The sequence below is a fragment of the Dermacentor andersoni genome, chromosome 5 (assembly GCF_023375885.2).
Source record: "Dermacentor andersoni chromosome 5, qqDerAnde1_hic_scaffold, whole genome shotgun sequence".
NCBI lineage: Eukaryota > Metazoa > Arthropoda > Arachnida > Ixodida > Ixodidae > Dermacentor > Dermacentor andersoni.
In genome coordinates, this window is record NC_092818.1 from 203,236,428 (window position 1) to 203,258,172 (window position 21,745).

The 21,745-nt window shown below is 43.2% G+C and overlaps 1 protein-coding gene and 1 long non-coding RNA gene across 3 annotated transcripts in view; both read left to right on the top strand.

Annotated features, from left to right (window-relative positions):
* LOC126531848 (uncharacterized) overlaps window positions 1–21,745 on the top strand; it is a 724,626-nt gene that overhangs the window by 560,789 nt on the left and 142,092 nt on the right. The gene's annotated exons all lie outside the window — the stretch shown is intronic.
* On the top strand, window positions 1,156–13,742 carry LOC140218653 (uncharacterized). The gene is made up of 4 exons (XR_011894877.1): window positions 1,156–1,301; window positions 2,824–2,859; window positions 5,509–5,713; window positions 8,427–13,742. It is a non-coding gene; the product is annotated as an uncharacterized lncRNA (long non-coding RNA).

The window sequence follows — 21,745 nt, forward strand, 5'->3', positions numbered from 1 at the left end:
TATATATATATATATATATGCAGTTTCAGAAGACAAACGTCCCTACAAGCAGTGACAAACAACCGATGACTGGACGCATCCTGCATTTCCATCGGCGTCCATTATAAGGGGCCAGTGCCCTGGCTGTGTGTTAATTAGGAAACGGCATTGCATGCCTCCATGTTAAATATGGTCAAGGTGGCGGAGAACGTTAACAAAATCCAAGTCTGGGGTTTGACGTGCCAAAACCACGCTTTGATTATGAGCCGCACCGTAGTAAGAAACGCCATATTTATTTTTGCCATCTGGGGTTCTTTAACCTGCACCGAACGCACAGTACACGGTCGTTTTTGCATTTCACCCCAATCGAAATGCAGCCGCCGCGGCCAGCATTAGATCCCAAGCACTCGGGTTAGTAGAGCAACAGCTCAGCCACTATGCCACCACGGTGGGTGCGGCGGAGAAAGGAGTGAACATCGTTTTTACAGAGTGCGTTTCGCGTATACCCGTTAGCGCGCTATACAGAACGAAACGAAAAGCTTGGCCGATATGTACGACATGGTGCTCATATTTCACATGGAGGCCAAATTCTTTTCTGTGACCTAGACGGGGTGCTGGCGAATGTGTTCGGAATCTGCTCGGCCACCAAGCACAATCTGCGCTGCTATACGTTCTCGGTGACAAATCGCACAGCGCAGGAGCACACGCACAAATGTTTAAAGAATGGGACGACAGACCGCCCGCAGTTTGCCATGACGTCGAAATAAGAAGCACAAACAGCGACGTTTCTGTACTTTTCTGGTCAATAGTTCAGTTCGCATGGTTGCGGCACGCATTACTTTTTTTTTTAAATCCAAACGACGAAAACTGTGCGCGCACAAATTAGCGCGGCGTTTGTGACGTTTGAATTTGGCGCCTTTTCCCGCGCATTCCATTAGCTCCGGCCGGTGCACTGCGTTACTGCGCTAAAGAAAGTAGTTCATCAAAGAAGCGAAGCAAAAAACTTTTATACACTTGCAAATCGCAAGAATTGTTCAGTAATAACATGAAATTACATAATTTGTTATCCAATGGTACAATTTATGATAATATAAGCGTGTATTTGTATGAGTGTACATGTATGATTGCGCGTTTGCGCTGTTGATGCTTGGCGTATTCCGGCGAGTTCGTGCAAGCCGTTAGCTTGAGAGTTTCCTGCATTTTCGGTGTTCTTTGTGTGCTTCGCTGTGACATCTTTGGAATATTCCTGCGTGTTGCTCGCTTTTTATGGACTTGTTGCCTCGAAGATCGCCATGATCGCCTCCGACTCAGCGACATCAAGGGTGAGTGAGTGTTTCGAATTCCCCTTGTTCGTCCATTGCGACGCGGTGAACGGAAGCGGGGAAATGATTTCAGCGCTTGTGCGTGTCTTCCGCGCGCCTCTTTTGTAGTTTTCATTCCTAGTACTATCGTTCCGTTGCGAGAATGGGTTGTACAGCACTAGATTTGTGGCAGATAACGTGGAGTTTTGTCCTGGCTTAACTTTACACTCCGCTTGTGGTGACTTAAGGCAGCTATGTGGTGCCACCTAAAACAGGGCATGTTGTACGCCATGATTTCTGATACGGTGTTCGAGCACCGATTGAGTTAGCCTTATTAATGAGCCCAAAACAATGCGACGTGAAACCATCCGATCTGTACTGTAATCGAAGATATTTCGTTTGCGCCACGCTAGTACAAGGCGTGTGAGCGAGCTTTCAGCAAAAGGGGGGGGGGGGGGGTGCGGTGGGATTGGCGAAAGTGTATTCTGTTGCGCTGTTCCCATCAGGATCGAGTGACTCCGCGGTGCTTCAAGGCCACTATCTGACACGCCGTGCGGCCGATGTTCGCGCGATCGGAAAACACAGAGGAGGCTGTCGCGCAATAATAATAAAGAATTTCAAGGGTGTACATGCGATACGTGAGATACAATAGGGGTGATGCCACAGAGTGCTGCGAAATCATCGAGTTATACGCCTTGCCAACCGCGTGCGTTTTGTTTTCCCCCAGGTCGCGCGCATTCAACTTTATTTTTTCATCTTCTCCGTTCGTCGCCATCGAGTGCTTCGCCCAAACGGCTTCGCGTAGGCGCTCTTTGCATTCACGGAAAGGCAGATTTCATGGCACTCCAGGTCCTACAACATTCAAAATAATGTAATTTCGTGAAATTGCAGCTTTTCGTACTTCAGTAACTGATTTAACAATAGTTTTAAAATCAGTAAAGGAACGAGATGCCTGGCATATCTGCGTTGTCGTCCCACTGTGCTTCGAGGCGGCATGTATACGTTATCGGCAACATAAACATCAATAATTAGCATTGTTTCTTGTGACCATAGAAGTAGCTAGTTATGTCGAAAAGCAATTTTTGCTTTGAATCAGAGCACTATAGAGTGAACAGATTGAAAGGGGAGCGCATCGTTGTGAACTAAATCACGGCGCTTTGCCACAAGCTTGGAATAATGCTTTGTCGAAAGAGCAGTTCTGTGAAATTCTTTCTTTGAGAGTAAGCAAAACTTCAGTAGCATCAGGTAGACGGGGAGTAAAGGAATGTAACACTGGTTTTATATGAAGGAGCTGCGTTTAATATGTGGCCATAACAGTTAAGTAGATGCGTGGAAATAATGTTTAAAGTAACTAGAGGAATGTGAAATAAATTTTTTGACAAGCTCACACTGCCATTGGCAAGAGCGGCCACACTTAAGTGTATTCAATGACTAGTCATGTGTATCCGTCCATTTATGTCAGCCTAATGGTCCATGTAGCTCTTTTGATTGTCGCTTTTGCTGCATCGTGGCTTCACGCTTTAATAGTGACATCTTTTTTCAGATTCAAAATGAGCTGGGAGAGGCCCCAGCTGGAACGGTAAAAGTGAATTCTTTGGCCATCCATTCTGTAGCGTCACGATGATCAAATACAGTGATACCGTGAAAATGTATTGCAGGAAGCAGAAAAAACAAGAACATTGCTGATGCAACTGCAACGCATTTGCTCCAGTGATCAATTGGTGCAGAGTGCCTTCATTAGGAGACATGGTGCCTTTAAGCACTCAGCTTAAAGACTTTGCAACTGCACCGGGACTGGGAGTGAATTTCATTGTCACTTGTGAACATATTAAACGCGGAATGTGCCTTTTTCAGTGTATATGCTTGATATGAGAGGGGCGTTCAGAAACTTAGTGTGGACATTAGTGGTCTGCATGAGTGCACATCTTTCTAGTTTTACCAGAACGAAGGTATTATGACCTATGTCATACAGCAGTGCACAGCTAGAGGTATCAAACCAGAACAGCAGCACCCTTTGAGAAAGTTGGCTGAAGAACGAGCAGCGATCGGGGCTTTCTGCATTTCAAGGGCCAAATTCCAAAAAGATTGATGCCGAGCTGGACGGTGTGAAGTGCCGGTCACCACATGCTGTAACCAGCATGGCATTTTTAATCTCCTTGGCATTATGTCTCGTTAAGATAGAGAAATTGCATCACTGCTCATAAAGAAATTGGAAATTGGGAGGTTGAGGGGAAGTGGAAGGGCTCCCCTCTGGAGCAGCCAGTGCATGCCCTTTGCTATACTGATAATCCTACCTTAATGAGAACCAGTGATGCATGTTAACCTATTACGCAGCCAAGTGCATTCCTTGTTTTGTATTAAGGGGACACTAATGACACCTTAAATGAATTTAAAATAAAGCGTCGTGTTAAATAACTACTTCTGTAACTTTCTTGGTAGTTGTTTGATTATTAGAGAAAATAAAGCTCAAAGTTCAATTTTCTGAGTATCGCCCCAAAATCTTTGTGCTGACACCTCATTGTCACATCATGGATTCCAAGTATTTTTTCAAACTTGGGCTGTGTTGGTTCTGTAAAAGTTCCTGACGCTTTTTATTTTGGGTTTTTGGAATACGATGAAGAACATCTTTATTTGTAAAAAAAATTGCTACACCTCAACAGACATCATCAAAATCCATGACGTCACAGCAAGCGGGTGTGGTAACTTCAAGGCAGCACTGCCACCAATCTTTCCTCTTGCTGCTTTTACAGTTTACTCAGCCTCTTGTCACGGTATGAGTGAATCTCTTGAATAGTAGGAAGGTCATGTACAGATACATCTAAAATAATTTTTCTCTTTAGTGCTTTCATGTCGTAGTTGCTTAGGGGTGTTGGCACAGCTCCGCTAAGCACGAGGTCACAGGATCAAACAGCCGCATTTTGATGGAGGTCAAATACAAAACTGCCCAGGTACCTTGCAGCCTGATTTGGTAAAAATTAGTCCAGAGTTCCCCACTAAGGCGTGCCTAAACATCAGATTGTCGTTTTGGCACTTAAAACGCCAGAATTTAATTAATTTAATTTTGCTTTATTGCTCCTTTAAGCTGTAGAATTCATGATCTTTGCAAAAACTCATGCTCAAAGTATTCTCCATAAAGATTAAATAAACAGTAGATATAAGTGTCTATTTATATTTTGAATTGTGGTGATACGTGATGACTATTAGAACGGTGGTACAACGAGACAGACAGAATTGTAATACAATGTATGACGGCACGATGATGCACATCGAGGAAATGACTGAGTTTCCCTAGAGGTCCCTGACATGAACATCAACTGACTGTCCACAAACTTCTGAGTTCACTCCGTGATCTTGTGCAGCCTGTGCTTTGCGAGTCGATTAATTTAATTGAGGTGGTGGTTGGCACATACTGTCCTTGCAGCTTATGTACATTTCATACAGTGGAGTGGAATCTCACATATTACTTCTGCAGCACAGCAAGCTAACGTGACGTGTAGTGGTAATCTTAGTAATGATCGACAATCATGTCCCTCTTTGAGCTCCTAATGCTGCTTGCCAACACAAGCAGCAGCAGTTGCCCAAGATAGCGGGAAGGAGATTCATTGAAAAGTGGCATATGCCCAGGGTCGCATACCCAGTCACCCAAGTTGTTCCTACGGTTGATTTTGAACTCTTCCCTTAACGTAGCAGCCCAATCTCCCCATTAGACCATGGACTACCTATTGACACAAATGGATGGGAAAATAGAGACAAACACCTGAAAATATGAAGTATCCTAAGAATGGTAATCACAATAAATAGTACTAGATGTGCATTAGCACAAGCTCTTGGGCCAGTTGGTGCGTGATGAACTTGAAAAAGGGGGGTACCAGCAAAGCAAAGGACGCGCACACACGTAAAAGGCGTTAGACAGGGACGGACGCTGGTCCGTCCCAACGTCCGTCCGTGTCTAATGCCGTTTCCTTGTGTGCGTGTCATTTGTGTTTCGCTGGTACTCCCCTTTTTCAAGTACTAGATGTTTGGATACTTTGGTTTATTATTCTTGTTTGTGCTGGATTGTTTTTCTGAAACATGTGGCGTCCAGACAGCATAAGAAGCTTGTAAGAAGTCAAGTTTAGCAATCTAGATTTGCAACAGGTACTTTTGTAATTTATTTGCAGTAGGGCTGTTGTGTGAATGTGCTTGAAAGGCTTAAAACTGTTTTGCTAACATTTACTTAAACATGCAGGTTCACATAGGTTGAAGGAGTGCACATTGAGAAGGTTATCCTGGCACAGTTTACCATGGCCTGCCATGGTGGACCAGGAAAGTTTGCAAGGGCCTTGCTTCACCATGTGTTCACAGAGGAGGAGCTCATGGGCCATTTGGGCTTTGGAAATAACACCAAGGGGCAAAAAAGGCTCTTGACCCCACCAGGGTCAGTGCTGTTATAGGCAAGTACCATACATCCTTTCTGGTTGCATTTTTACATTCACATTTTTTTCTAAAATTATGAACTTGCCATTGGCATAACAAACGACTTTCAAGTAGCCCGTGTGTGCAGTTGTATGCGACAATAGCCTACTATTTGGAATGACTGTTCGTACGATCTTAAGTGCGTAATGCCGCCATACTCAAATGCTTCTGAAATTTAAAAGCTGCCTTCACTGCTGAAAGTTTTTAGTGGCTCCACCACATAAAATGAGCTGCATTTGCGCATTAGCAGTGTTACTTGGCTGTCATTGCAAGGAATAGTTGTCTGTGAAGCACGCTCCAAATCTATTGGCATGGAGGACATGTTTAGTTAGCCTGAAAATGTTATTCTAATACGCGAATTGCGGAGAAGGTATGCTCAAGTGTGGTTACTGCTCAGCTCGAGCAGGAGCATGTTCACCAAATTGCAGAAGTCAAAACAGCTCTCCAGGTTCTGAGATGTGAAACAGTAGTTTCACCAATTTTAACAGACCACATCGAATTAAGGTTGCTCCTATATTGAAGGAGGTCCATGTGATGCCAGACAGCAGCTTTTTAGCAGAGGGAACCTGAGTGGTGTGGCAATTTTCTTTTGGTTGTTTCAATCAAAGAAACAACAGGGACAGAGTTGCAAGCATTGCTGTCAATAGTACTATGTTTTGTGGGCGCTTACTCATTCTAAGCACTTAACCTATGACTCGTATTTATTCACGCACACTTTATCACTTTGTATTCTAAGATATGAAAAAAATATTTATGTGTATTCTAAGATATGAAAAAAATATTTATGTGGCTTTTCCCCATATACTTCAATAAATTGAGAATAGGCTCTTGGGGCCTAATGTATAAAGCTTCTTACAGACCATCGGACATGTCCACTACTCCCATTCTGAAATTGTTAGAATTGATTCCTGCTTCCTTACTTCACCTACCTGTTAACAGGGTTATTATGAACCATTGCCAAGTAGATTATGGGCTTAAATTAATCAAAAAGATAAATGGGCTTTTCTGTCGCTCTTGTTTAGCCCGTTGAGGATCACATTTTGGGGGAAATATGCCTCTCTAATTTAGGAGTTATATATTTTTTGTGGTGTGCAAATGCTCAAAACTTTCGAATTGAATAGTGTCTTATTCAATTTAGTCTTTGAATGGTCACTATTTGTAAATGCGAGTATTCTAATATTTCGAACCACCAATGAAACATGAAATTTGAGCCAAAGTACGGTAAATTTTCACCTCCAATAACATAGTGTAGACATAAAACGTAACAACTTGTAATAGCAGACCAGGCTACGTTACTTCAGTAGCTGTACTTGAGAGGCTGTACAGCAATCATTTATGCTTACTGAAGAGTCCTGTGCATGTGAAGAAACTTTCTGCTGCTCCATTTGTGCTTTTAATAAACAGCTTTTCATAACATAACAATGACAGAAACTTGCTAACTTTAATAATACTAGGATGTGAGCCTCATCTTACATTAATTGTGATATCAGCTGTTCATTATTCAGAAACTATCCATTATTTGATTTGCTTCTAGCATTATTCGGTTCAGCCTCAAAAATCACTTTTCGCGCACCCTTAATATTTTTATTGCAGATTTAAGTTCTTCAGAGTGACATTCCGAAAAAATAAACTGGTAAATAATATTTTTAAATAACAATAAAGTGGCAATACCATTTCAGTATTTGCAGTTTTACATGTTTTATTTTTTTATGCAGGATAAAGCAGCATAATTTTTTTGTGTAATGAAACTTACAAAAAACTTGTGGCAACACTCCCAAATTACTGCAATGACAGACACCAAGGAGCTAGGTGAAAAATCAGTTTTGGAGAAACCCAAGGAGCGACAGCACTATAAGAATATTTACTAGAAGTCTCAGAAGGTTGCAGCACCTCCAGTGGGATGCTAGGCAACACTTTGTTCTGAAAAGGCAAATTTTTTTCAGAACGTTCCATCACAGCCACAGATGTACGGCAGTGAACCCTAAAAGGGTTAAAGAAGTCAGTCCTATCGCATATGGCTCTTAAAAGACGGCATTTCTTCGTCTCTGTCACATTCTGCATGTGTCATGCTAAGCAGCTTGGTGCACTACACGGAATCCTCATTAGAACAGTAATTCAGTCGTCGAGGCAGAAAACATACTTCACTGTAAGCAGTGTCTTCTTTAATGTAGAAAGTCTTAAGTCATTGTAAGGCGAGAAGTACATTCCGATTGCATGTGAACTCAGGAAACCTAACATCAAATGAAGCTACACTCAGTTGTAGTGACATGACACTATTGTATTTGGAGCATGGAAAAGCACAGTGAAGTGCAGCAAATTTTAATTATGAAAGTTACAAGAAATAATTTTAGTTGTCAGTTCAGGTTTATTTATGAACGACATGAATTTGTTTCACCATTTCGTTTCTCAGCAAGCAAAGCTCACATCTTTGACATTGAGGATATTCATAAAGTTATTTTGCTACAGTGTTTTGTTCCTCTTTGCCCTTTCCTGCATTTGACACTTAGTGGAGTCCTGTGCCGCACTGAATAAATTTAAATGGTCATGCTGTGAAGCTGTACCCATGGACAGTTGGAATAAAGCAAGACAAATACATAAATCGATTTCATTATAACGAGGGCATATTTCATGCCATTCTTTTGCATGTGGAAGTTGCTTTTTAAAACTTGTTCTGGCTTCTTGTTTTTGCAGGCTTCACGTGTTGCAAATTGCCTGGTACCAACATGCCCTATGTAAAGAACTGTGGCCTCGCTTCTCGCATGGGACCAATAACCTCTCAAGAGCCCAAGTTGGACAGCTCAAACCAAAACACAAGTGTTGTGCTTTTGTAACTCTTGACATTTTTATGTTCTGTGTTAGTCTCCTGAAGGGCCCAATTTGGATTTCTCAAATGAGCTTACTAATGTTGTGCCTTTCTATGCCTTCACATTTTTATGTTAATTTTATTTATGTTACTTATGCTAGTCTCCTGAGAAGTCCACATTGGATTGCTCAATCCAGAATACAAGTGCTGTGCTTTGTTATAGTTCACTACATTTTTATGTTAGTTTTTGATATGGTTCTAGTAAGGAAAGTGTTTCCTTATTAATATATTTTTTAAGTATCTTAAGCCATTTCATGCCAAACCACCCAATTTTGTCAAGAACTGTTCCATTATGGCAAACCATTTCAAGTTTGCTTGATTTTGAGTAGGTACAATGAGAAAATTTGCTTTCGTACATACACTTGAGTCATTCCAGGGCAACCAACCAACGTTTTTTTGACCATCACAGATATAGTTTAAGCTCCAAACTCTTGCTCCCCATTTATTTTCCTTCGCAAAAATTTTTTTGAACTTTGGCAAAAATTTATTGTTCTTGCCCAGCTAAGCTAGAAGGCACTGATACACGTTTCTTCTGAAAGGGAAATTGTATGATCAAATATTCAGATGGTGTTCATGTCAAGAGACTGAAGTGGTGTGAGTGCCAAAATTTGCAAAGCTTGAATTTTCTTCTAACGTAGGGAAATACAGAAGGCACAAAATAAATATAAAATCAGACTGGTTGACTTGGGATAGCTGCAAAATATTTCAAGCCTTGGAGGTTCAGTTGATCAGCTAAAAAACTGTAAAGTTCAAATTTTTTGCAAGAAGCTTCGTGTTGAAGGTAAAAAAATTAGCTTTGGTGGTTGGCACAAAAGTATATGTCGCCCATCGTTACACAGCCCTACATGTCTGCTATACATGTGACAAGTAACAAAAAGGTATTATTGTTTAAGTGCGATAAATTATTGTTTATAATGTTGATTTGTGGATCACACATACAGCATAAATATAGCATAAATATATGAAGCCGTGTCATCTAGTAAGGAAATATTGTTAATATAATTAGCCACAAGAACTATTCAACAAACTGACTGCCTTTTTTATCATTGCGAAGGCAGGTGACGTCTAGCGCTGCAGCTGCAGTCTCAATTCGTATTTTTTTAACATGAACGCAAGAAGTGGTTGCCAATGGTGTCTGACCACATCAGACTAAACATGGCACATATGACTTGTAGATGAGCATGTTCCGGCTCTAAAACAGTGGTAGCAAACAACACCACAAGAATCTGTTCGTACTCATGTAGGTTTTCAGTCCTAATTATGAAGGTGTTTTCTACTTGCATCGTCATTGGGCTTCAGGGAGCAGGGCACAAAGTGTCCTGCTCCCTCTATGTTGCATTGCACTGCGACATGCCCTTTAAAATGCTTTGTATAAACAATATCAGCGCTCTTTCTGGATTTACTGTCTACATAATAGCTGATGTTTCTTTTTGTAAACTGCACGAACCATATCTTTTAGCACTGCAGGATTCCCTCACGTATTTAATACGTACGAGGTCTGTTAGAAAAGTATTTGACCTTTTTTTGCGAACACCTGATGAATATGTAACAAGTGCGTTTTCATCAGCTGCCCTTGAACCTTTGTGCGCATGCACGAGTTTTTTCCTGCCTGCCAATAGCGTGACTTGCTGGGACGCAGCATTTGAATGAGGTAGTACACAGTGCTCTCGTCGGTTTTTTATTGCAAGGAAAATGGCGGAGTGACTGGAGCAGTGCTACTGCATCAAATTTTGCCAGAAACTGGGCGACAGCCAAGTGGAAACCATTCCGAAGATTCAGACTGCTTTTGGTGACTATGCTATGAGCAGCACACAGATTAAGGAGTGGTACAACCAGTTTAAAGACGGCCATGCATCGGTGGAGAGCGAGCCACGCTCCAGTCGGCCATCAACATGCCGAAATGACCAGGTCATTGCCGAAGTGAACCCCGTGGTGATGCGGGACTGTCGTGTGACTATCCAAGAAATTGTGGAAGAGGTGGGCATCAGCACATTTTATCCACATTCCATTATCACTGAAGATTTGGCCATGAAGAGAGTTGCACCGAAATTCGTTCCCAAACTGCTCATGGTGGAGCTAAAGCAACTTCGTGTTGAAGTCTCACAGACATGCTGGATTCCACAAACAGTGACCCCAACTTCATGAACACCATAATCACTGGTGACAAGTCTTGGGGGTATGTTTACGACCCGGAAACCAAATCCCAGTCATTACAGTGGAAGCATTCCACGTCACCAACCAAAGACCGCTAAGTGCGCATCAACGTTAAAGTGTTGCTGACTGCTTTCTATGACTCCCGCAGTGTGGTACACCACGGGTACGCACCACAGGGTCAAACAATCACTAAAGACTACTACAGGGATGTCCTGCATGGCCTATGTGATGCTGTGTGGCGCAAGATACCGAAGTTGTCAACAGGAAATTGGCGCATCCATGACGACAATGCTTTTCTCGCACTTGATTCAGACTTTTTTGGCGAATAACCAGACTCCTGTAGTTCGACAGGCTCCTTACTCTCCTGATGTGGCTGCCTGCGACTTCTGGCTGTTTCCCAAAATCAAGAGGCCATTGAAAGAAGCGCGATTTCAGACAAGAGAAGACATTATGGCTGCAACGACAGCTGAGCTAAACTCCGTTCGGAAAGAGGCCTTCTCGGAATGCTTCTAACAATGGCAGCACTGCTGGGAGAAGTGACTGGAGTCCCAAGGAGACTACTTTGAGGGTGATTAGGTTTCCAACGCTCCAGTTATGCCAGTTTTTTTTTTCTTCAGCCAAAGGTCAGATACTTTTCTAAAAGACCTCGTATTGATAGTTTATGTGCAATGGCTGTATGGTTTACCTGGCCCACACCAAACACAAGCCTCGTTGCGTTAGAGCATGTGGCCCTTGGCAATAAAATGCAGACCCTAACACCGCTTCTCTGTCATCTGTGTGGAGACAAAGCCAGCTTTGTCGTGCGCATTCCCAGCCGGCAAGCTGTGCGCACATCCGAGAAAAGTCGGTGCTGACAAAATTTCAAAAAAGAATTTCTCGCATTTAAAAATAATGCCTTCTTTAACTTCACACATGCATAGCAGACATGTAGAGCTATCCCATAATGTATCACATATTTTTTGGCTAACTATGAAAGCTGTTTTTTCCTTCAACATGAAGCTTCTTGCAAAAGATTGGAATTTGTTTTTTTTTTTTTTTTACAGGCGATCAGCTGAACCTTCAAAGCTGCACATATTTTTTTGCTATACTATGTCACTTGGGCTACCATTCTGTATTTAAGTTCTGTCCTGTGAATTTTTCGTTACGAAAAAAAATCTAACGGATTGCAATTTGACTCATTTTTGCCGGTGCCAAAAGCAATCGAAGTATTCAAATATTTGAAAAATTGGCTATTTTGGCAGTTGCATCACTTCACCGTATTTCCACGCACACCATTTGAAGGCCTCGATCAATGCAATGTGCATTTGAAAAAGAATGTTGATTGATGTCCTCTAGCTCAGCTGAGCAGGAAAACTAAACTGTCACCAAAATGCTACAAAATATCTGGCAAAAATTAATAAAAGTGGGTAACGAGTTTTGAACACTAGTAAACACATGGCAATATTTCAGCTATATGTGTGGTGTCAAAAAAACACTAGTCGATTCGGCATGGAATCGCACACCTGCAAGTGCATCTGTGCCATTGTCAGAGTTCTGTAAAAACTGCATTTTACATAGCTTTGTAAACATGGTTTATTGCTATCTAAAATACATGAGTAAAAATTAATAGGTATAAGTCGACTTAAATTTAAAATGCAACAAAAAATCTCCGGTAATGGCAATGATGTGCCTTTCATGTTTGCATGAAACCATATCTTTTTCTGAATTCTTTCGTTATTTTTTTGTGACAGTGAATAAAATTCAACTCACAAAAGGAGTAACTTTGTTTTATTCCAGCACATCACTAATAGTTTTTTTTTTCATATAAAAATCTGAAGTAAATATGAATAAGTCGCTTGATATGGAATGACCTGCACAGGAACGTTATCATGGCAGAAAATGCAACTGTATCATGCAACAGCAATGCAGCATAATAAACTGCTCCCATAAGCATCACTTATTGTGATTGCCATATTTCAGAAGTATGTAAGGTTTACTGAAATTGGCACACACCATTCAACCAACAAATAAGGAATGTACAGTGGTCCTTTTTCAGTTTTACAGATTTTTTTAAAGTTGTCTGTGCCAGGTAGCATAATTTTTGTTCTTGAGCGGGATTATTCAGAGGTGGACATTACTAGCACAAGAAATGGAAACATTAAACTGATTCTCATAAATTTATTAATTCACTTAAACATCACGGCACATATTTCAGTTTGCAAATTGTAGCCAGTGAGGTTGAAAGACATATTCACTTGAAATTAATTTCCAGGATGACACCAGTTGCGAGATTTTTTTATAAATGTGAGAGAAATACATGGGCATTCCGGTTACTTTTGTGCTTCAATGCATAACAGTGCGTTTTGTTAACAAAAAAGTGCTACAGCAGTGCATTTCTACAGCCAGTTTGATGGCATGTGTCTCGTTACTGGTGTCATTCTGGAAGTTCGTTCTTAGTGCATACACCTTGTAAAATTACCGTCTACAATTCGTAAAAACTTTATTAGGAACTGAGTTTTTCTTAATCAGCTGACTATGGTGTCTTGATTTCTCATGCAAGTAATGTTTGGCACTCTGTATCTAGAATTATGTTAGCTGCAACAGTCCGTGTTTAATAATTTCCATGAAACTTAAAGATAACCGCCCTGCATATCAGGTCTCATTTGAGTGCTGTGGGCTCGAGCAAATCGTGCCATGGTAATAGTAGCACTGGCTCCCTAATAGAGAAAGCAAGTACCTTTTTTGAGTGTTCTTATTGACAGTCATGTCAGTCTGCTTCTACATTTATTTATTTAGGTATTTATTTTTTTTAATTTATTTCTTTTGGGAAATGTGTTTTACTTCAGGGCCACACATACTACACCTTCAGTATTCAATTTTGTTATGGTGTCAAGCTGCAGGAAGTTTGTACTGTGCAATAGTTTTTAAGAAGTTTCTGATGTTCTCAAACTACAAATGGTTGTACATTTACACAGATGTTTGGTTGCAAATAAACAGTTCACCTAGAAAAATGGTTTTTGTCTGCATCAGTTCAGCACTCTTGGTTTTGTGGAGGACCATTCACTGACAACTGAAAAAAGTGGCATAACAGTACTGCTAGCAGTTTTGCAATATGTTTTATTACAGGCAATCTAGGAGCATGTTTTGAGCCCAGGGTGACAGAGGCCTGCGATACAAAACGGCTGTATTTAAATTTTATCCCTATCCTCTCACAGCAAACATACCAACGTGACATCAAAGGTAATTATATGCAACATAGCTCAGCAGTATATTAAGGTAAGTGCAGGTTTAAACTGCTAAATACCCAGTGGGGCATAAAGGGATTTCAACATAATTTGTGTTGATGTTCAACAGATCTGCAACAATTCTTCCATGGGCTTTCAATATTGACGAACTACACATTTCAACAAAACGTCAATGGGCTTTCAATTTTGAGACTGAACACATCTTCAACAATGCTTCAATGGGCTTTCAACATTGACAAACAACACATTTCAACAATACCTCAATGGGCTTTTAATTTTGAGCTTCAACAATGCTTCAATGGGCTTTCAACATTGACAAACAACACATTTCAACAATACGTCAATTGGGTTTCAACATTGACAAACAACACATCTTCAACAATGCTTCAATGGGCTTTCAGCATTGAAGTACACCATAGTTTCAACGATATGCCAATGATCTTTCAAATTGAGAGGCCACAATGATGTTTCCAGTGAATGTCGCGGGCCAATTATCAACACTTGTCAACAATTTGCTCAATGATGTTTCAACAATTCCTCGATGATCTTTCAAGGTCATTTGTTGACGTTGAACAATGATATGTCAATAACCTTTCAACAATTTTTTTTGTAAGGGAACTTCCTTCGAAGTTTGACGTTCCCGCTCTCGTAATTTCTGAAACATACATTCAGTTATTGTTTTTTTTTTTCACACGGAGGTACAAAGCTAAGATAATGTGCCCATCGAAGATTGGGCACATTATCGCAACCTCACGCAACGAAGCCAGATATCGTGCATGTTAAAGGTGAGCGCACAGCGATGGGAGCGATTTCTCTAGTTTCCCGCATCTGATTGGTGCTTCAGTGGCGCAGAAATATCGAATCTAGAGCAAGTGTGTTAAACATGACCTCAGGAATGCAGCACCCGTCTCGGAATCTGTCGTTAATGGTGCTAATTGATGCTTAAATCCTACAACCAGTTGCGTAGTTGCGGCGGTCGTAAAGCTTCACCAGTCTTTGAACAATGGATTAAAATAAAAGCGAATAATAACTTGGATCGTAACGCAATCTCATTGCTATATACGTAACACACATGGTGTTTCATGGCGGGCTCACAAATCGCTAAGAGAAAAAAATAAGAATCAAGTCATATGGTCTTTGTGCCCACATTTCATCGAGTCTTTCTTATGGCCCATTCTTCCAGGTTTTTGAACTAAGAGTTTCTAGCCAGCAGCGACACAGAAGACGAAACGAGAATTTTGTCAACAAAAACTCTCAGGCTACGGTTGAGTTGTCCGCTAGCTTCCAAGGGCCACGATTCACAGAAGAAAGTAAAGAGAGCATAGTCGTTATTTCCGTTGTTTTTGTTTACTGGCAAGCGCGTCTGTTTTATGGGACATCTTGGCCAAACGCGCTTGTATTTATTTTCCTTTTTACATGACCGGGCTCGCATCGCGGCCTAGAAAAAGAGGACGAGCCGGTTTTGGCGCTTCTTTTGTGTCGCACTGCTAGTGCCGTCATGGATCGCCAACAGCTCCCAACCTACAAAGTGTTTTCTTTGTGCACTTGCTGCCCCGGGGAGGGCGAGAGGCGGGCTTTGCGCCGAGCCCCACACGACCGCTGAGAACTCACGCTTGGCGTCCTTTCTGCGCCAGTCGACCAGTCTTTCCCCAGCCCGGACCCCACGTTCGGGACCTCGGTGCAGATGGACGGAGCCTCGAAGCGCACACAAGGGCGCGTTGTTTGTCTCCTTGGCTTCTCCGCTTGCTTTCCTCTGTGCGAGTCAGTCGTGCGACACCCAGCCAACGCTGTTCACTTGTTTTCCGTCAAACGCAGAGCAAAGCTGCCGTCCTATGTGGGTCGCCGTCAAACGCTTCATCGACGCCGGGCTTTGCAGATATGTTGGCCGCAGGCAACCTCCAGAACTTGCGCTGCCTCCCTTTCTCCCGTCGTTGTCCCCGGAGCAATGTTTATTTCTTCGACCTTTCTGGCTATTCGCATTGTTCATCACATCCCGTGCACGCTGCATTGCCCAACAAACATTTGTTCTTTTCCTCTCCTGACAAGTGCCCGCTCCTAAGCGGTTGTGCTGGTTTGACGCTGCGCGCGCGGCCTCTGATGCGATTCCCGCTAGTAGTCTCTATTACAGTGCCTAAGTCACATCGCAGCTGTACGATGTTTTATCAAAGATTTTGCTTGTACATTTTTGCTGTTAAGTAACGATGAATAGCTTTTTACAAGAACGATATTTGTCGTTACGTCCACAGTTATTTATCAAAATAGAGCTCACTCGCCATCCCGGCTCTGCGAAAATGGATGTCCAACGAAGCTGTTCAAAACGACCGCGACAACTGCTGAGGGGTGTATGAAATGCTTTACTGCTTTAGAGTGATTGTAGTAAAGGTAAGTTGCAAGTTGTAATGTAAGGTTGTAATAAATGGAGAGAAGAGGATAGACACCACGGGTGCTAACTCACAACTGGTTTATTGGGTCGCCTCAGAAAAACAGAAAAGAATAGGCATACACAGTATTAGGGGCGAGGATTTACGGAGTGGCCATCTGTGGGAAGCGCCTCGCTTGCGTAGTATGAAGGATAACGCAGCGCGCTCCTCGTAGGTTTGGCTAAAACACCACGCGGGAGCCCTCCTGGACTTTTCCGTAAGTACTGTCGAAACGAGGAACGTTTTTTACTATCAAAATATTGATCTTGGGCAAACACAAAGCACAGAATGGTTTGCAGACGCAATGTTTTACCGAACACGTACTGTGGACGCCTACTGCGAGCGGTCGCCGCGATAGAGTCCCCCGAACCGGCTTCTTGCGTGAAAGGTAGCCAATCGCTGAGAGCAAACTATGTAAGATATTAATGAGGGAAAATCAGACATCCACCCGTTCGTAGCAATTGCTACAAAAGAAACCCATACGGGTTCCTCGAAAGAAAAGCCTCAGAGTTGAAGAAAAATTCGTCCTGGTCCGGGACTCGAACCCGGGACCACCGCCATGCCGGGGCAGCCGCTCTACCATCTGAGATAACCAGGCGGCTAGCAGATGGCAGGGCGAAGTCGTATTTGTCGACAACACGATATAAGATATATAGGATATGTAAGATATATAAGATATATAAGATATGTTCTTATATTGGGTTGTCTCTATAACAAAATGGAGTATGAAGAAGGAAGCCTCCATACAGCGATCACACGGGTTCGCAGCGAGCGACTGCGCTTCTGCATGCATGTCCGTGAACAATGTTTCGCTTCGCGTCGTGAGCTTTTGGCCGCATCATATGAGCATTTGGCAGTACAGAACCAACCATTGATGAGTGGGCTATCAGAGCTAAATGTATCACAAGACGCCTACGGGGACTTGTGATGTGCAGTCGCGACGATTCAATCTTATTATTTTTTCAGAATTTTCGGACGTTTCAGAATTATTTCTTAAGTTGCGTCGCACTGTATGTTTATCGGTTTTCTCAGCGGGCCATTTCCTGCTGTTTCTTCTTCGGAATTCAGTTGATTCATTCTTTGGTCACACAAACATTATCTTATGCCATGTACTTCTTACCTGTGCTTGTTACTGTGCATTCCGGTGAACATGCCACTATCTAGCATCAACAAGTTCATAGACCAAAGCTTTATGACATTAGCGGGCAGCGCGCGAGGGCGATCGTCTCAGTGCGCGCCTTCTGCTACTCACCGCGAACATCGCTGCCCCGACGCCGCAGCAGAAATCTCCCTCGCGGAAGTGCTTGCTGCACACCCAAGTTGTAACCGATGGCTGCTTGCCGGTTGTCAGTTTCGCGATCAAAGCTTCACGCAGCTTCTTGTCTTGCTGGTACGTGGGAAGGCTGACACCGGGCTACGTTCCGTACGTCCGCCACTGCAGCACTGAGCAGTAGCCTACCGTATTGGACGCCTACAAAGGCACCCACTACCTATTATAGTACTTTCAAGTGTTGTTAAACAGACACCCGAAACAGGAAAACCTCCCCACTTAATCAGATCCGCAGCGCACTTTCGTTTTCAGTTCGGCTCGCTTCGCCGCTTCCGAAGCAGCCGACGCGGCCGCTGTTTCCACGTCATCCCTTATACCACGTCACGCCGACGGCGGCGCCAGCTTTCCCAGTGGTGGAGCTCGCCCCCAATAAAGCATGCGTACACGTTCGTCGCCGTAAAGAAAAAAAATCAAAAAGGTGTGCCTCGCTACCAAAAAGTTCGGCAGGTGTTATATTCTTGTAACACCAGAATGCGAAAGCCTGCTGTACATTTGGGAATACATGAAGATATACAATAGGGATTAGACTTCTTTGTAAGACATATTGCTAATGCATCAAATTATACAATCGAGGCTAGACTTCTTGCAAGACTAACGAGCCGCAATGGGAAGTACACGTCTGGAACGAAGGCTACGTCCTCAATAAGGCGCAGTGGCACGCTCTTCTTCCGTAGTGGCGTACTTGTGCGGTCCGCAAGTGTTCACGCTCCTCCATCGCTCGCCGCCGACAACCGCCACTCCGACTGTGACGTCAATACACAGAGCGCGCGGCCCTGGTTTTCTGCGCAACACCTGGCGCGACAGCCATTACTAAACTTCAAATTCGGCAGACACTTAAGACTGCTTACATGTGGGAATGCGAAAGCATTATACCGTTTGTAGACGTCGGAACGTCATCAAAGCGCTCATTTTATGCACTCATGACGTGGCGCCCACGTGGACCGCCCAATAACGCACGCACTAGGGAGCGAGGGGACTGCGACGTGACGTGTGCAATCAGGTAGGCACTAAGTACACCTTTAGTAAGCCAGAACCGTGGAGCAGCCGTGGCTTCAGGGAAGCGCGCTCGTCTCCGACACCCGAAGGCCCGGACTCCATTGCAACCCTGACCGAAATGCACCAAAGTGCCTCCTGAAAGCCAGTAATTTAATTTGTTTACAGAAACCTCCTTGAGAAATGTAGCGTGAATACGAGCATTTTTGAGGCAGAGAAGAAGCGCCACAAAAGGAAGAAAGAGCTGTCACGACTGGGGAGTCAGAGATGGTGCGAAGGGCTCGTGGACGTCTTCTGAAAGAAAGCCGCCATGAACTGGTTCCTGCGCTATACTGAGATACTATACTATATATGAAGACGACGAAGTGGATGTTGTATACATCACTGTTTTGGTCTCTCTGGAATATTAGTTTTTCTCCGGTTTCTGCTGGGAGACGCCACTCCCTTTTTCGGCGATAGAAGTGGAATCGGTCGTGAACCGTCCAGACCTGCCAGCGCCTGCGGCAGCGACTCCAAGTGGAACTGCCCTCGGAGGAAAGCTGACAGCGATGACAGCAAGCTGTACTCTCCCTAGAGCGACGGCACTTCAAGCGATGAATGCTTCAAGATCTACACATGCCGAAAAGCGAAGAGACGAAACATCAGCGAGTGCTCCCCATCAAGTCAGTCGACTGTGACTCCTACGCCAAGAGCTCCGAAGCATACAATTCTCTTTGTTCCCGAGAGGGCTACGGACAATCTCAACCAACTCAATGGGCAGGCCAGCTCTATTAATCTGGAGGCTCTTGTTCCAGGAGACACGAAAGACGTCAGAATTAATAACCGCAAGAACGTCCTCGCTATCGATGTTGCTAGCTGTAGCGCCTTATATCCGCAGATGAAAATTACGCACTTAGATGTCATCAAAGTGTGCTGTCACATTCCACAGAGCTCGTACACCACTGCAGGCGTGGTTTACAACATCGATGCCATAATAACTGAGAGTGATCTGCGTATTTTGGTCATAACAACGTAAGAATGCATTGCCTTAATACGAGCTTGTCGTATTGGCAAATCAATTTGCGTGAAGGTCCTCTTCAAAGGTGATTGCCTGCCATCGCACGTGAAGGTCGGTCATTTGTGTCATGCTGTACAAATTTCGTGCCCAAGCCCCTACAGTGTCGGAATGAACAAAGGATCTTGAGGCAGATGGTTAAAGACCATTCGACACATAAAGAAGCTGCAACTAAAGTGCGACGCCACAGTTCCCGGCATCGGAAGTCAAGAAAACACACTACTAGTTCTGAGGAAGTGCCTAATTCGGCGAAGACTGGTCGTCAACCGCTCATGTCATGCATTGCCTGCGCAGATGAGAGAAGGACACCCACCAACGCTGTTTCAAGATAAGCATGGCGACTGTTACGTCTCAACACAACCAAGGGTGTTAATTGAAGGTTTGCCACTTGTCAAACCACCGCACTTATTCCTAACCAGACGTCAGCGCGGCGTGGTCGACGACTAAAAGCGCTCACCCCACCATTACCTGGAAACCGGGGAAAAGGATGAACGGGAGGGAACCACGACAACGAATCCATAGGCACAATTAATTTGACGATCGAGTCAGATCACCACCCATCCCTCGGCACTTATCCTGCCGTCAAGACAGCGTGTAAAGGCTGTTTCACATGCTGCGACTGGAACAATGAAAATCGCTGCAGAATTCGATTTTTAGAGAGCCCATTTCACATGATTGCGATTTTAACAGTGCGACGCCCAGGCTTGCTTACTGCCAGGTTTCGTGGCACACGCTGCATAATTCTTTTATTGCAATGAATAAAACGTTTACTTTATAATATTATTGATTTTTTCTGATAAGGAGCAAATAATATGCACGCTTAGTAATTTAAAAGCGTGTTAAGATTTGTTTTGGAGTGCGCAAAGGCGGTTTCTGAAGTTCAGTGCGACATGGCGCATGTAAACAGCGGTTCGCAGGTGGTTCATCTGCCTCCTATGATCATTTCGTTCTGCTTGCGCTACAGCAGTATACAAGATGACCTATCGGTAAGTTCATATGGCTACCCTCACCGCATATGCAGTATTCGGAATTCGGCTGCACGAAGTCGTCGTGTCAGCCCAACAAGATTCTCGCGCTACCCGTGCTCGGCGTCAGCTTCTGGAGGAATGATGCGTGTACATTGCCCGTGATTGCGCATGTGCAGTGCCTGCTCCTAGCCATATTCTTGCGCCAAACGCAACAGCAAGCACCAACCCGAATGCCCGCGTGTGCCCCTGAACGAAGCCGCAAATGATCTGTGTGATTACTGGACGTAGTATGGAAATGGCGTTGTGAAATTCAACCTTAGCGCAAGCCTCGTTCGTCCATCGCCGTGCGTATGCTTTTAATATATATATATATATATATATATATATATATATATATATATATATATATATATATATATATATATATATATATATATATATATGGGAGTCCCTAAATATTTCTAAAGGCGCAAAAGCCGACGCATCAAATGTTTTGAGCAGTTACCGTCACTTTTGTAGAAATCTGTACGTTGTAACATAGCATTCTAAAAGACACGCTTCACGTCCACTTTGTTGTCCTGTGTCTCGCGCTGGTAGTATATTCGTAACTTCTAACAAGAAGACCATATCAATACGCGCTATCTAGAATGCAGGATCGGAGGCCCACGGCAGGTGCACTTCCCGTAGAGTTTTTCAGCCTTCTGCTCAGCCTCGCACGCCGGTCACGGTTAGCCTACTTTGTGGAAATAAATATTATTATATTATTAATGTTATTAGATGTTATAGTTTCTTCACTGTAATTTATGGCAATCATCCAGATTTCTTAAGCTAGTCATGCATTTAACCTGTATTCGATCAATGTTGTTACGACATGTTTATGGAAGTCATTTCAAACTAGATTGCTCAGCCAGAGAAAGTATGAATTAAAGTCCCAATGTTTATTCCAATTTGGTATTCCTAAACAGATTATATTGGCAGAATTTCATGCCTGCTTACATTTTCTG